Source organism: Malaclemys terrapin, chromosome 2 (assembly GCF_027887155.1).
Source record: "Malaclemys terrapin pileata isolate rMalTer1 chromosome 2, rMalTer1.hap1, whole genome shotgun sequence".
Classification (NCBI taxonomy): domain Eukaryota; kingdom Metazoa; phylum Chordata; order Testudines; family Emydidae; genus Malaclemys; species Malaclemys terrapin.
The window spans coordinates 184,176,371-184,191,678 of record NC_071506.1 but is presented as its reverse complement, the minus strand read 5'-3'; the positions used below and the strand labels follow the sequence as shown (position 1 = coordinate 184,191,678).

Sequence of the window (15,308 nt, the reverse complement as noted above, 5' to 3'; positions counted from 1 at the left end):
TATTGTAGGCCACAATTATATGCATGTCCAACTTATCCAAGACTAAAAGATTAGTACAGTACCACATTCTTCAATCCTGCTGATGAAGCAATTGGCAGAACCAGCACTATCTTATAATGTGATGAGAAAGTTACCTGAACCACAACCCTGTTGTACTTTGCAAGTTTCATCATACTAAATATTTGATCTCTACCTACAATAAAGGCTGCACACCTCTAGTATCAGCTGTGCTATTCTTTGGAATTGCTCCTTTGACTTTAAAACTTTGACATCATACTTTTTTTAATCCACCTTGATAGCAAGGATTTCAAAGCATTTTCTGATCAGAATACAGAACAAGTGCAATTCTCTTCCTGTAATATTCAGCCCAGTTTCAGTATCTCTATAAGGATTTTACTTTAGGAGCCTAAAATTAAGCTCCTTTTTGGGGGAAGTCTTGACTTTGTGGTTTTTTCCTTACTGTTCTTCCTATATAGGCACACAAAGTGACCATTTGATTTATCTGGAGTGCTTTGGTATCAGAAGGAGGACGGAAGAACTATTTCCCCAATATGTAAACAGTGTTGATATTTAGGCGTTATACCACACACACAAAACTCAAGTCTGCTGCTTGCTTGAAGCCTTCTATGATATTCTGCCCCCCAAGGAAGCAGCACACTTGATAAGATCTGAACTGCCTCTACACAGGAAAGAGAAGGGGTGGTAGGAAGACAAGCAGGAAGGGGGCTAAAAATTAGAATACGTACGTTACGCACCTTTCAGAAGACCTGGACAAACTGCCCATTAACAACTCCTACTAAGGCCGATCCCGTCTAAACTGCCACCTGTACCACACTACAGAGGGTGTAAGCAGCAAGTAGCATTTGATCTCTTCCGTTGCTACAGCTGAGTTTTTAGCCCTCCTTCTCAACTCTCATGATGCTTTCAAGCAAAAAAATGGGGCTCAAGTGAGGTATTGCTTAACCGTCAAGGGCTGTTGTCTATAGCAGTTTGTTAGAACATCCCACTAAATAAACAGCGAAAGCCTTTGATTCATGTAAGTCAAATACAATCATCACTGTCCTATTGTTTCTGATCAGTTTGAAAAGCCAGGTAGTTCCCCCCCCCTAGAAAGGCCATGACTATGGACAGGTCTAGACTTCAGCTAGAAGCTTACTTCCCAGAAGAGCTAGACATCCGCTAGCTCTGCTTGGAGCTAGTATTCTAAAAATAGCACCTAAGTCAGGGGCAGCACAGGAAGCAGGTTGAGACAGCCTCCCAGTACATACCTAGGGCATCCGGGCGGGTTGGTACTTGGGCAGCTAGCCTGAGCCCCCCACCTGTGGAACCCCAAGCTTACACTGCTATTTTTAGCATGCCAGCTCAAGCAGAGCTAGCATGGCTACCTGCTTTGGGAACCATGCTTCTAGCTGTAGTGTCACCATTTTCAGACAACTAGAAGTCGAACAACCAGAAAGCTGAGTAAAATTCAGAACTAAGGGCAAATCAGCCTCAACTTTTTTAACTCTACTTATTTGTCTGTTTCATGACTCACTGGTGCTAAGAAGTCCGGTACCTTTAATAGAAGCCAAAAGACAAATCCAAGTTGACACTATAGTTCATGAGTTTTTGCAGGGAGGGTTTCTTAAAGCCACTCTTCATAAAGAGATTGAGACAGATCCTCCATCAAGACAGTGTGCAACGGCAGGTCTCGTGTAGTTTAAGCCCCGCAGGCAAGATCTGGGTGTGTCAATCTGGTAGATAAGCTCAGCAGCTGTCTAACTCCTCACAAAACAGCCTGGGGGAGGAAGCATAAAGATCCTTCACAGCCTTTAGCCTAATGGTTAGGGTGCTCAGCCAGGATGTGAGAGACCCTGGTTCAACTCCTCCCAGTGAGAAGAAGGGATTTGAACAGGGATCTACCAACCTTAGAGATGAGCACCCAACCCACTGAACTACAGAATATTCTGATATAGGTCTGTCTCCATCACTCTTCTTGAAAAGCAGAATATTAACTCATTAAATTGAGTCAGAGAAAATGAGAATCACTCTATAGTCCAGTGGGTGGAGCACCCACCTGAGAGATGGAGACTCCAGTTGAAATTCCTCCTCATCAGGCAGAGGAGGAAACTGAACTGGGGCCTCCCACATCCTGGGTGAGTATCCTAACCCCTGGACTAAAAGTTATGAAGGACGTCCTCCTCCATCACCATTTTGTACAGAGTTAGGTGCCTAAGCTACCTGACTCCAGGAAAGGGGTTCCCAGCTGTGGACTGCAAGTAGAGATAGCATTGAACTCCACGAGAAGGGTGGCGTAAGGGCACATCCTTTTCATCAGCATCTCCTATTGGCTAACGTAGGCAGAGCCTCACCTAGCATGTTGCCTTTTGGGGATCACATTCTAAGGTGCCTATTTCTTCCTAATCTTTGTAGAGGGAGCCTAGGCACATAACTCAGGCTTTGCAGATCCCATTGATTTTCCAGGCATCGATAAGTTAAGCATTGCAACACCCCTTGTCATCAGACCATCATCTCTCCTCATAGTTATGCTGCATCCGAATCCTGTCATTGGGAAAACTGTGTTCAAATGCTATGTCCACTGGCAATATGCAAAGTGAATGCAAAACACCACAGAGTTACAGCGGGGGGGGGGGGGGGGAGGGGGGAAGAGGGGAATAAAGCAGTCTGACCCACTGAGAAGTCGCTTATTGATACAAGAACAATTGCTCTATAAAGTAGAAAGTCTTGAGTTATGACAAAGGAATCCTTTCACTTCTCAGGCGATGTTGGTAATATTAATAGTAATGCAGAAGAATCACCCAGTGCACAAGGCACTTCTAGTTTGATAGGAGATAGCAGTATAACATACAGTAAAAAGCAGTTAGCACCAAGACCCTCCTAAATGGATTTTATTAGCAGCATACAGTTGAGCTAGAACAAAGACCAAGTACTCAGTGATACTTTCCTGAAAGGCAGTAATCATAAGGCTAAGACATCAGGAGTTCCCCTTTCACAGTGTACTGAGCTTCTGAAATTTTAGCTTTTTACAAGTTTATATCTATGCATGTATTTTGACATAAAGGAACTACTGATTCCTCTTCTGGAATAATGTTCAAGAAATTAAAATGTTACCAGTATAGTAAGCGACACCATCAGAGTATTTAGCCTCAGTCCCCGTTCCCTTTTCCCCTTCCCAAAGTTTTCGTTAGGAGCGAAGGGTAGTTTTGGTGTGTGAATCTTAAAGTTCAATAGCTCAGTTGAGATGAGTTTCTGAACATTTTAGAGATGAAGTCAATAAGTTGCCTGAATTCTGACTTTTGCCCTTCACCTCTGGGATGTTTCAGAAACCAGTAACACTGACATTTTTAGGAGGATAGCTAAAAGTTAAACATTTTATATGCACCAAGGAAAGCATAAGAGAAAGGAGAGAGTTAAGTCATCCATCTGGTAAGGTTAAGGGGGAAAAAAGGGACTTCAAAGGTAGAGCAGGAGTGGAATGATGAGGCTTTGAAGCACCCAATTTTTTGCCAGCAATCAAAGGGTTTTCATATATGAAATATTCGAGCAAGCTGTAAGGCAGATTTCTGGAGACTCCATGTGATTCAGTCCAATTGCCACTTCAAAACTTAAATGTGTTTTTCATTGGGAAGTTAGGCAAAAAGTCATTTTAATTGCTCCAGGAGCGAATATTCTCTCTCACACACACACCTAGGCTCAAGGTAAGAGTTTCAGGTTTTTGTATAGTGATAGCAATCAGCACTTAAAAATTGTTTGAAAGCTATTTAATGGGTTGATTTTTTTTTTTGAAAGCGCCACTAAATTATGTGTGTTGTGAAACAATGAAGAAAATTATGAGTACCACTCTTAAAAGTACCAAGGCTGCAGCTAAGATAGCAAAAAAGAGTCCCTAGATTATGAGCAATAGAGTCCCTATTAGATTACCAAACAGCACTGAATTTTCTCATCATGGTGATGTAATGGAAAGTGATATTGCAGAAGACTGCAGCATCATTCACTCCTGACTCAGTTACAGCCCTCAACAACCACAAGCTCATATTCATAACATATCCTCATCACTACCCATCTTTACATTAGTCTTTTAACATTTGTGTCCCCGACACCTACAGGACAGGAGTACTTTGGTCAGTCTATTCAGCAAATCGGTTGAAGTATGACAACCACAACTGTTGCTTTGTAAGACAGTTTCATCCAAGTCTGTCAGAGCTTTGGATCTCAGTCTCCTTTTGCTCTCACTGGACGGATGAGCATTTCCTCCACAGCATGCTCAATACAGCCTGCCAGAAAAGTTTGATTTCCTATTTTTTCCCTGCTGAGAGCTAGTAGAAACTGGCATCGATTTAGGTTGGGAAGAATCAGATGCCAGTTTACCAGTAGTTTAAGTAAACATATGTTTACAATTACCTCGTTCATCATGACCTACTTGTGTGGAGTTGCCTTTTTGGAACTAGTTCATGTTTACTGACTCTGGTCTCTGAACAAAGCTGAAACATTAAAATTTACTGTAACTGAGCCATTGTATCAGCACCCTGCTTGAAAAGTTAGAGCCATAGGATTCTGAGGGTATGTCTTCACTACCCGCCGTATCGGCAGATAGCAATCAATTTATCCAGGATCGATATATCACGTCTCGTTAAGACACGATATATCGATCCCCGAACGTGCTCACCGTCCACTCCGGAACTCCACCAGAGCGAGCGGCGGTAGCGCAGTCGACGGGGAGCCGCGGCCATCGATCCCGCGCCGTCTGGACCCCAGGTAATTCGATCCAAGATACTTCAACTTCAGCTACGCTATTCGCGTAGCTGAAGTTGCGTATCTTGGATCGATCCTCCCCTCCTCCCCCCCCCCCCCCCCCCCCCAATGTAGACCAGCCCTTAGACATGAATTGATACACAATCCTAAGACAAACACTACACTGGGTTTCTCGGGGAAAGCTGCACTCTGAGTAGAGCCACAGTGTCTCCTGGCCCATGGTTAACCCTGGATAAGCAAGCATAAGCAATATAAATGACCCGCCGACATCACCACAAAAAAAGTTCTCTTCAAACAGAAAGGAGGTGCAGATTGTGTTGTGTGCCAGCTGGTCCTTTGGAGAGCTGTATCTGCTCGGACTTGTCCCCAGCAGTCAAGAGGGGACATCTCATCCTACATTTTAAGCTACCTAAAGAGTAAGCATGAAGCAAGCTACAGCAAAGACCACAATAATAAGACATTTCATAGGGTCAGACAGCTCAAATTTCAAAAGAATAGTTTCTTTGCTTTTCCTAGCTTAAGCGCTGATGGGAAAGAAATTCATATGGGAAAAAAAACTTTATTTTTTACATTGAAAAATCAGTCAATGCATCCCTAGTAATAAATTAACATAGAGGGATAGAATGGAAATGCCAAGAAGTTAATACAGCAACACTACCACAATCCATTAAGTTATAGAACATTACCAAATGGTCTTTAAAATGTTTACCCAGTCTAACTTCAAGCAAACATTTTAAAGTAAAGAAATCAAGTTTACAGCAGTTTTTACTAATCCAGTGATAGCTTTACCTAGACAAGTCAAATGATTGAGTACATCCAGAGTCCTACAAGTTCAAGTTAGTACAACCCCTTAAAGCCCTCCGGTATTACATTCCCTTGTATGACTGGCAAGGGGGCTTTGAAACTCTCCATTCAGTTAGGGACAACCACCTCAATATATACATATCTAGATTATTTGTGGTATCTAAGGGGAAAGCCTCAGTGAAGCTGGTTGTGGCTCCCAGCCTAGAGCTGCTCTGCAGTATACCAGCTGCTAACAGTCTCCAATTGGACATCTGCTTGCTGGGGATTGTCAGATAACATCCTCCCCCTCCCTACCAGTGTTGCAAGGGCTGCTGGAAGAGATGGCACATGGCCTAGCTATACCATCTCTATGCCAGCTGGCGACTCCCCATCTTGGAAGAAACCTTCAGCTAAGGAGATCCAGCTACTTTTAGCCTTTACACGCCAGTGGACTGCAATTCAGGATCTGGCCCACAGTTCACAGGAAGACTTGTAGCAATTCTTGTTAGATTCAAAGTCATTTAAGTATGTATGACACAGGGTTGCAAATGTTTGCTCTACATATGATTATACCAGCTGTGTTCTATGAACAGAACAGAACTACAGATATCCATTTTACATTTAGGTAATGCTTTCAAAATAAATACAAAAACACCACTGAAAGCAAGTCACGCCTGGGTTACAGGTTGAAAGCCAACATGCACAACAGTAGGGGAGAGGATATTTTGACTGACAAAAACCAAGGAAACTCACTAGAACATCCAGCCAGAGCAAACAAGATCTACTTTAAGAACAAAGAGTGAAAATGAAGTACAATATTAGCAGGCGGGGAGAAAGGAAGAAACAAACTTCTGGCAAGTGTAGGGGTCTGCTTCCATACATTATCATCCAGAACAGATGTTACCAAACATTACTTTTTAGTCTGTTTGCTGTGAGTTGTGCTGCATATTTAAAAACTAAATTGAGCCAAGCAAGTTTTGATATCAAAGATTAAGTTTATTCATTAGACTACAACTGTGTATCTTGAGACCAAAGGCAAAAGAAAGAGAGGAATATGCTTCTTGAACAGCCACATCTCTTCCATTCAGACCCTGCTAGGGAATTTATGTGTATGTTCTGAGCATTCTGGATGTCCCTTCACTCCTCTTCCCCCTATCTAAATGAACTCGACTGAAGCAGCAGTCCAGGGTGTTATTTACACCATTTAATGTTTCAGGCACACTTCTTTCTTCCACTCAGGTTGTCTAATCTCCATACTTTTTTTTTTTTTTTTTTTTTTAAACCTGTCGTCATAACTCACTCCTTTTAATCCTGGGATTAGCCTTGTTGCCCTCCTCTGTACCTTTGAGTGCTGTAAGTGCAACTAGCCCATGAATGTAAGAATAAGTCAAACTGAAATCTTATAACTGCTTACTGATCTCATCTCCTACAGAAGCTTTGTTCAAAAGATCATTCAAGCACCTCTGTGAAGCAATACAATTTCACTTGACTATTAAGTTCAATTTTAGAAATTTAACATTCCACTCCCACCCTCTTCACTGTGCCAATTGTTGTTTCTCACTTTACATGAGTAAAATCATGAACAAGCACAGAATTGCTCTGTGAACCTTGATCAGTACCGCTTTGACATACCAGCAACATATGTTCCCAGTTCAACAAATCAAAACATTTTACACAAAACACCACTGCAGATAGAGTGGTGCTCCCAAGTGCTGATTCAGCACTTTCCATACTACTTCTAAAATAAAATGTTATGTGGATTTTAAGGGGGAGGAAGGGGAAGGAAAGGGGGGTGGGGGGCTGGCAGTTTAAATCCGTAGCAAAAGAGATTTTGCAATAGTGCATCTGCCGACCCAATTAACTGCAGACTTTCTTTTATAAAATGATAGTTTAGGTCCCAGTTTGCAAAATGGCAAACAATGTATAAAAGGGGAGTCCATGTAGAACAGTTTTCTGCTGCTCCACCTCCAATCATGAGTCTGAAGTGGGGGAGGACAAGAGGGAAGAAGGTAAAAACCTCTCCCTCCAACCCAAGTCTTATTTTACACATAACAGGTTACAATAAGCTACCCAATATTACCTAGAAGCCAACAAAATGCTGTCCCACACCAGTGTTCAAATATTCCCCTTACTCCCAAATACTTGTTTTTGCAGCTACCATCACAGATTTACAAAACAGAAAAGAAGGAAGGTGGCAGCACCCAGGAGAGGCACTTTTGTGAACTGTCCTTTGCCTCAGTCTTCTTGCCGAAAGAGAAAAAAAAATGCAAGGAATAGGATTTCAGACCTAAACTTTTAATACCTCTAGGAAAAGCAGAGCAAAGGAAACAGTTTAGCTTTCCTCAGACCCTGTAAAAGCAGCTGCAATTCCAGATAAATATTTAGAAAGTGCAGGCTAGTAAGTACAGCACCCCCCAGATCTGGTGCAAATGGAAAATCAGGCTGGGAGAAGAACCATGTTCACAGATGGATTAAGAATAGGACTTATTCTGTGGCTCAAGATCCCCTCTGATCGCTGCAACCCAGCCTCCCCCCAACGCGCTTTTCTTTAGGGCTTGAAAGGATCTCACGTCTGACAACGAAGTGGTTCAAATACGTGCACAGGCTCAATGACTCCCCCAAGGGGCTAATAAAGGTCCAAACGAGGAGAGAAAAGAGAACACAGCAAATTACTAACAACTGATTCGCAGCATTAAACTCGCCTGAAGTCTTGTCACTCGGGGGGGAAATGGAAAGTGGTTCCAGTTTTCCAGCCCGGTTTAATTGGGAAGTTTTGAAAGTGACCAACTAAATCCGAAGCCAGAGAAAGAATTGCACACTCCTCCCCCAGCTCTAATCTCTGCTACTAAGGACCCAGCACACAAGCTCCCTAGCAGTTCTATATATACGCACAGGCGCGCTGTCCCCTTGCAATTTAGCCCCATTGCCTCTGGCGTCCTCCCTCACCCCAGCCTGTTCTGGGGCGGAGAGGGAGCGCCTAAGCCAGTGCATTTTGCATTTGCAGTCTTGGACCTCTCTCAACAGTTTGCTCCTGCAGACTGTCCAACCCCCCCCCCCCCCCGCGCGCGAGATTCCTCCTCTTTCCCCCTTGCAAGAGACGCATGCAGGATGTTACATGCCCACCCCAAAGTGGCTGGGGTAAGCAATAGACCTTCGCCCCCCGATTCTCTTACCTGCTGCCTGCGGTTCCTCTTTCGCCCTCGTGGCCTCCCTCCCGCTGCTCGGGACACCAGCGCTGCCCCCTCCCCCTCTTGAGAGCTTCTCTGTGCGTCTGGCTCCTTCTGTCTCGCACGCTCCGATCAAGTTTTGTGGCTGTTGTTCTGGTGGGGCCGGGAATAGAGCAGGCAGCGGGGGATGCAATGGGGAGACGGGGTATCTTCGTAGTGTGAAGTGGGAGAGGTGGAAAGTTAAACTCCCAGCGCACACGCCAAAAAACTATACGGTGCGGGGGGGAATTTGCAAAGAAAACTTCTGCCCGTGCTGCTGCTGCGCCTGAACCGCTGCTGCGGATCCTGCTCCCGCTCCCTCCTCCAGGTTCCTGGTATTAACACGGGGCTACGTGCCCCTGCCACCGAGATCTTGCTTCGTACTCAGCTGACTCTCCAGCTTAGGATGCATCATCTCCACCGTCCCCCTCCCCCTTTAATAGGCTTTAAACCCACCTCCCACCCCGGCACCGCCTCCGCTGGCTCCACGCAGCCGCAGCCCGAGCCATTCCACGCCCCGGCCCAGCCGCCTCCCCGCCCAGCCGGCCGCGGGCCGGGGAAGGGCGGCGAGCTGCTCCAGTGCGTCCCGCTGGAGTTCTCCCAGCCCGGTCCGGGGTTTGTTTTCCAGCCTCGCTGCTCCCTGCGCCAATCGGCTGCCAGCGTTCCTCGAGCCCGGCTGCAGACGGAGCTCCTGTTCCTGGCTAGTCGCTGTGCGGACACACACGCGCCCTGGGTTTGCCCGAGCTCAGCCACTTGAGTCCCTGCTCCCAGGCCCGCTCACAGTCGCGCCGCTCTGGTACGCAACAGACACGTGTGTGTACCACGCTGAGCTGCAGCCTGCACCCGCCACTAACGCCGTCCACACACAGACACGCACCGAGCCCAGGCTCACTTGCACTCCGCCACACACTGTTTCAGACTCACACTCACCCAACCAGCGCAGCCTCTCACACTTCTGTCACACTCAGACACTCACTTGGCTCTGGCAAACCCACAGCTATGCATTGCTGCCAGTCATCCTCCATACACTGACTTTGCACACGCATGCACTGTGCTCACCTACACTCTCACCATCACCCCTTGCACACTCACTGTTCACTCTCACCATCCCTGATTACACACACACACACCTTTCTCATGTATATTGTGCTGACAGAAATATTCACACTCACTGGGGTGAGGCTTGCCCAATGGATGGTAATGCTGTTTCACATTTAGACCAGGTAGAATGAATGCAAAAACAGGATAGTTAGATTTGTGCTGGGCAAGAAACTGAGTGTTGTTATCAATGGAAAAGGAGGTTGAAGTGCTGCTGTGCAAACAAAAAAGCCAAAAAAATGCACCAGTAACAGCCAGAGTGGCTGCACCAGCTGGGATTAAACGGACCAGGCCACACTTCTTAGCATATGCAAAATTATCCTAATTAATGACAATAAAATATTGAGAAGGGATATTAAATCTTGTATTTCAGCCCCTAGAAAAGTCATGTTTTCTTTTTTAAGATTATATTATGATTTTGGTCTGACTTGATTTTTGAACTCTCATTTCCCACCTTTACTGGATGTTAAATTCATTTTTGCCAATGCTTCAAAATTTATAAAGATGATTTTTGCCCCCTCTGCAAAAGCTTTCACCCCCACATCTGCCCATCACCTGCCCAGCAATTAATTCTGCCCCCTGATGCCCATCAATTTTGCCCCCACAGGAGTTTTGCCCCCCACCGCCTCACCTCTGTTCCTTCTATATTTCTTGCAGCTCTCCCAGGATCAAAGCAGAGGGCTGCAACTAGGTCCCCTTCCCCTCTTTCCAGGGTTGAGGAGAACAGCTTCAGGGGTTCTTCATCACTCCTGCCCCTTTGTAAGTCAGGTGTTATAGAGAGGCAGGCAAAGAAGAGCCAGCCCATAGAAGGGGAGGGAGAAGTGGAGATACCTTAAGTGGCTAGCTTCTTTCTGCTCCTTCTCCCTCCCACCTGTGACAAATGGGGTGACCTCCTGGGAGGGGGGGGAGGTCTGCTTGCTGCTGCTCTGAGTTGCTCTTCCCCAGGAGGTGGGACAACCAGCCAATCAGAGGGGGTTCCTCCAAGGAGGGCTCACATTAGCCCTGTCATTGCAAAGCTGCAACCCAAGCCAAGCTCTAGTAAAAATGGGCAGAGTTAAAGACTGCAATTTTTAACTGTTAGAGATCAGAGTGAGTCCTATGTAGCGGCTGATTGTGCAACATACACCAACAGTAGGGTTCTTGTCACCTTCCGAAGCATCTAGTTCTGGCAACTATCAGAGACAGGATACTGCACCAGAGGGATTACTGATCTGGTGCAGTATGGCAATTCTTACGTTCCTGAGGTCTTGGAGCCTGGACACTACAAAGGTGTTGGAGAGGCCCTGCAAGGACTCACCGCCATGGTTGGATCTTTATATTTTGCCAGTTGGTCTTGGCCACCTGTAACAACCCACTCAAAGCACAAGCAGAACCTCAGGTCAGCAGGTCTCAGCACTACAAGGGGCAGAAGTCCTACTTCCTGTGGGTTGGCTCCACCAGAGGGTTATTACTAGCTGCCTGATCAGCAGAGAGCTTTTTTGAGGTGCAGGGGGAAGTGAGAGCAGCAGCTAGAGGAAATGTGAAATGTTTGTAAGATGGCATGCCTGGGGTTGGGGTGTGACTTGGATGGATGGTTACAGGAGACAGGAGGTCTTTAAAGGAGCAGAATGATGGGTGAGTAGGGAGGGTTGGACAGTGATAGGGTACAGGGATCTGGAAAGAGATTCTAGTGTGTTAGAAATACACATGTAAACACACTTTGTACATATTATAGGACATACTTCCAAACATGATGTATGCATAACAAGTAACTAACTACACGACCCCTTTTTTCCCCAACCTTCTCTGCCCATCCTGTATTCTCACTTCTTTCATCAACACCACCATTTATGCCACAGAGAATGTGCCTGTCTATCTGATCTGTGAGACACATAGCATGCTGTGTGGCCTTGGAACAATTCATGGTAACAGAGACTGCAGGGGAGCCTTTATAAACTGGGCAGCCCCTCCACTCTCTTGGATTCTCAAGCACTCCCCAGGGATCTCACACACTTGTAATACTTATACAAGACACTCTGTTGTGGAGGAGAAGGAGGCTGTGAAAAGCTGCTGAAGAGGAAGGTGTCTCTTGGGTCAGCCCGAGGAGAATAGCAGTAATATTCTCCCTGGCCTCCAGGAAAGTGGAATTGTGAGACAAACCCCTTCCCGCACACACACCCTCAGTTGCCACAAAAGAGAAGATACTGGTGATTGAACTAACCACTTTGGTGAGGTTGACAAGCCAGGCCTTCCCATTGCTCTTACCCCATGCCCATCTGCATTTCTACTTGAGATCCCAATCTACTAGTATGGCGAGGGGACGAATGGAAAGCCTCTCCCCTTCTTCACTAGCTGTGAGTAGAGAGGCAGCTGACACAGTTCCTCCTTCGTATGGAGCATGCTGTCCATGCAGGAAGTTTTCTCCTCCTACCTGGAAAGTGTGTGATGACATTACCGTAACATCCCATGATCCTGGAGCTAGGCCCAGCCCTATTGTGCTTATTGGTTAATCATATTCAACACATGCTTCTTTAGTGTGGTGATGACATAGTTATACTTTGCAATTCTATAGCATTTTTCATCCTAAGAGATCAGTGTGCATTACAAATGTTATGTTTCACCCTATCTAAAGAGGGGGAAACTAAAACACAAAGGGGTAAAGTGATTTGTCCAAGGTCACAAAGCAAGTTAGAATTATATCTCATGAATTCCTGGTTTCCAAATTATTCTACCTCTTCAGCCAGAGTACCACCAAATATTTCAGATTGACTATTAAAAATAAATAACAGTGTTAGAAATACACAAATGTTACATACAATACAAAAGGTATGTCGGGGGTGTTTCTTGAACCATCATTTCTGGAGCTTAACTGGCTTTCTTCCAATAAGTGTGCTCTCACTATATAACACTGCTGATCCATCAGTTTATCATGAAATAACTTTAATATTTTACAAGTGTGAGAACATGTCTATTTGCCATTACACATGATTTTTAAAGGATTAAAATGTATACACTGTGTGTCATTATGTTACATTTTACAGACAATAAAATTATTTGTACTGGAGCCAAACTTGTTGATAGATTCCTTTACAAGTGCTTATGATAAAGAAAAAGAGTGTCCAGTTGAATGGTGATTAAATGAGTGTCTGAGCAGAAATTTCCTTATATAAAAATAAACCATTTTACTAGAAGATCGTTGAAGTGTTCATCTATATAATATTTATTTGTCTCATCATGGCAGTAAAACAAAAAAGCAAAAACACTAGTGTGTGAGGAATATTTCCTGTACATTCTGACAAGTATATATAGTAGGCAAGACATGTTTAGTTTCCTGGACTACAGCTGTGTTGTTTGAAACTAAACTATACTGTCATAAAACAATTAAAATGGTTAACTATAGCTGTAGAACTAGATCCCTGTAACTGCAGGGAAGAGCAGATTTATGAGATAGTTAGCTTCTTTTCCCTGAACTAACAAATCTCTGAAAAAGTTACAGTATACTATATCATGGAAATAATGTAAAACAGCCTTCAAGATAACATACACCAACTGTAGGGTTCTTGTCACCTTCAGAAGCATTTAGTTCAAGATAACCCAATATTTTCCAGGAAAATAAGTTGTACTCTACTGCAGGGAAAATATGCAAGAATCGGTGATGACAATGCCATTTTGTCTGTGTATCAGTATTATTTCCACTCAAAGACAGTCACAGAAGTAGGTGTAAATTACAGAGACTCAAGTTCCTAAAATGTTTCTATGCAAATGAATTGGTCAGTGGCATTACACCAGAGATGAGTTTGGCCTAAGAACATCACTGTCTTCTCTTCCTCATAATAGTTAATATAAGTGGTAGATAAGAGCCCACACTTAATTCTGGTATAACTTCATTGACTTCAGTGGAGTTTATTCTGATTTACCCTAGTGAAATGAGATCAGACTCAAGCTTCCCTGTACTTGAAATTCCTTGCTGGCAGAAGCATGGTTATATTAGGGCATAAGCACTATAGGCTCATACCTAGGGCCCCAGTCTAATGGATAGGGCCCTACCAAATTCACAGTCCATTTTGGTCAATTTCACGGTCATAGGATTTTTAAAATTGTACATTTCATTATTTCAGCTATTTAAATCTGAAATGTCATGGTAATTGTAGGGGTCTTGACCCAAAAAGGAGTTGGGGGGGGGTTGCAAGGTTATTGTGTGTGGGGGGTGGTATTGCTACCCTTACTTCTGTGCTGCTACTGGTAGCAATGCTGTCTTCAGAGCTGGGGAGCTGGAGAGCGGCAGCTGCTGCTGGCTGGGATCCCAGCTCTGAAGGCAGAGCCACCGCCAGCAGCAGCACAGAAGTAAGGATGCCATAGTATGGTATTGCCACACTTACTTCTGCGCTGCTGCCTGCAGAGCTGGGCCCTCAGTCAGCAGTCACCACTCTCCAGCTGCTCACCTCTGAGGGCAGCAGAGCAGAAGTCAGAATGACATAGTATGGTATTGCCACCCTTCCTTCTGTGCTGCTGCTGGCGGGGCGCTGCCTTCAGAGCTGGGTGCCCAGCTAACAGCCGCTGCTCTCTGGCCACCCAGCTCTCAAGGCAGCACAGAAGTAAGGGTGGCTGGTCTCCCCTGTGAAATCTGTATAGTATACAGGGCCATCCAGATGATTCAGGGGGCCTAGGGCAAAGCAATTTTGGGGGCCCCTTCCATAAAAAAAGTTGCAGTACTATAGAATACTATATTTTCATGGGGGCCCCTCTGAAGCCAGGGGCCTGGGGCAAATTGCCCCACTTCCCCCCACCCTCTGGGCGGCCCTGATAGTATAGGGTAAAAGCACACAAAAAAACAGATTTAATGTGTGGGGGGGGCCAGATTTCAAGGTCCGTGATGCATTTTTCATGGCCACAAATTTGGTAGGGCCCTACTCATGGAGTCATGTGATTACATCAGAGTCTCGTCTTTCATTTTAAAATAAAGTATGTTTCTAGGCCTTATGGGTGCAAAAAATCCTGAAAATGTGAATGCGGTGTAACTGATGCAGTGATGTCTTCAGGCTGTCCTGTCTGCAGACTCATGCAACAATAGCTCTGAGAAATGTGAATTGCCCCATACATGGGGAGTTAATCTCAAGACTCACTGCTTTTGGAGCCCTACCAACACCACCCAACTAGAGGACATTTAAGTACAGCAGGCCCAATCCACCCATCTAAACAACCTTGCTTGTTGGTGTTAGTATTCAGGGACCTCTGGCTGCCACCCTAGCTGCTCCTGTGGGGAGAATGTCCCCTGCTGTCATTCGTGGGTGGCAGCTATCCTTTCTTTCTGGGTGGGTGTGTGGGGGGGCCTTCCACTGCCATACAGAGTAAGGTTCAGAGCTATAGTGTGGACCTGTCTTGCAGCGTGCCTAGGGTGCTAGATTGCCTTATGATTTATATTATCGTAGCCCAGCGTGAAGACTCCATTTACTTTGGCAACTGTTGAAATGATTATGTCATGGTAGGATA

The 15,308-nt window shown here is 45.0% G+C and overlaps 1 protein-coding gene across 1 annotated transcript in view; it reads right to left on the bottom strand.

Annotated features, from left to right (window-relative positions):
* Positions 1-9,156, bottom strand: part of GRB10 (growth factor receptor bound protein 10) — a 213,466-nt gene extending 204,310 nt beyond the window's left edge. The window contains exon 1 of the mRNA XM_054019010.1: positions 8,709-9,156. The gene's annotated coding sequence lies outside the window, so the exon portion shown is untranslated. The remainder of the gene's footprint in view (positions 1-8,708) is intronic.
* Positions 9,157-15,308: the final 6,152 nt, after the last annotated feature.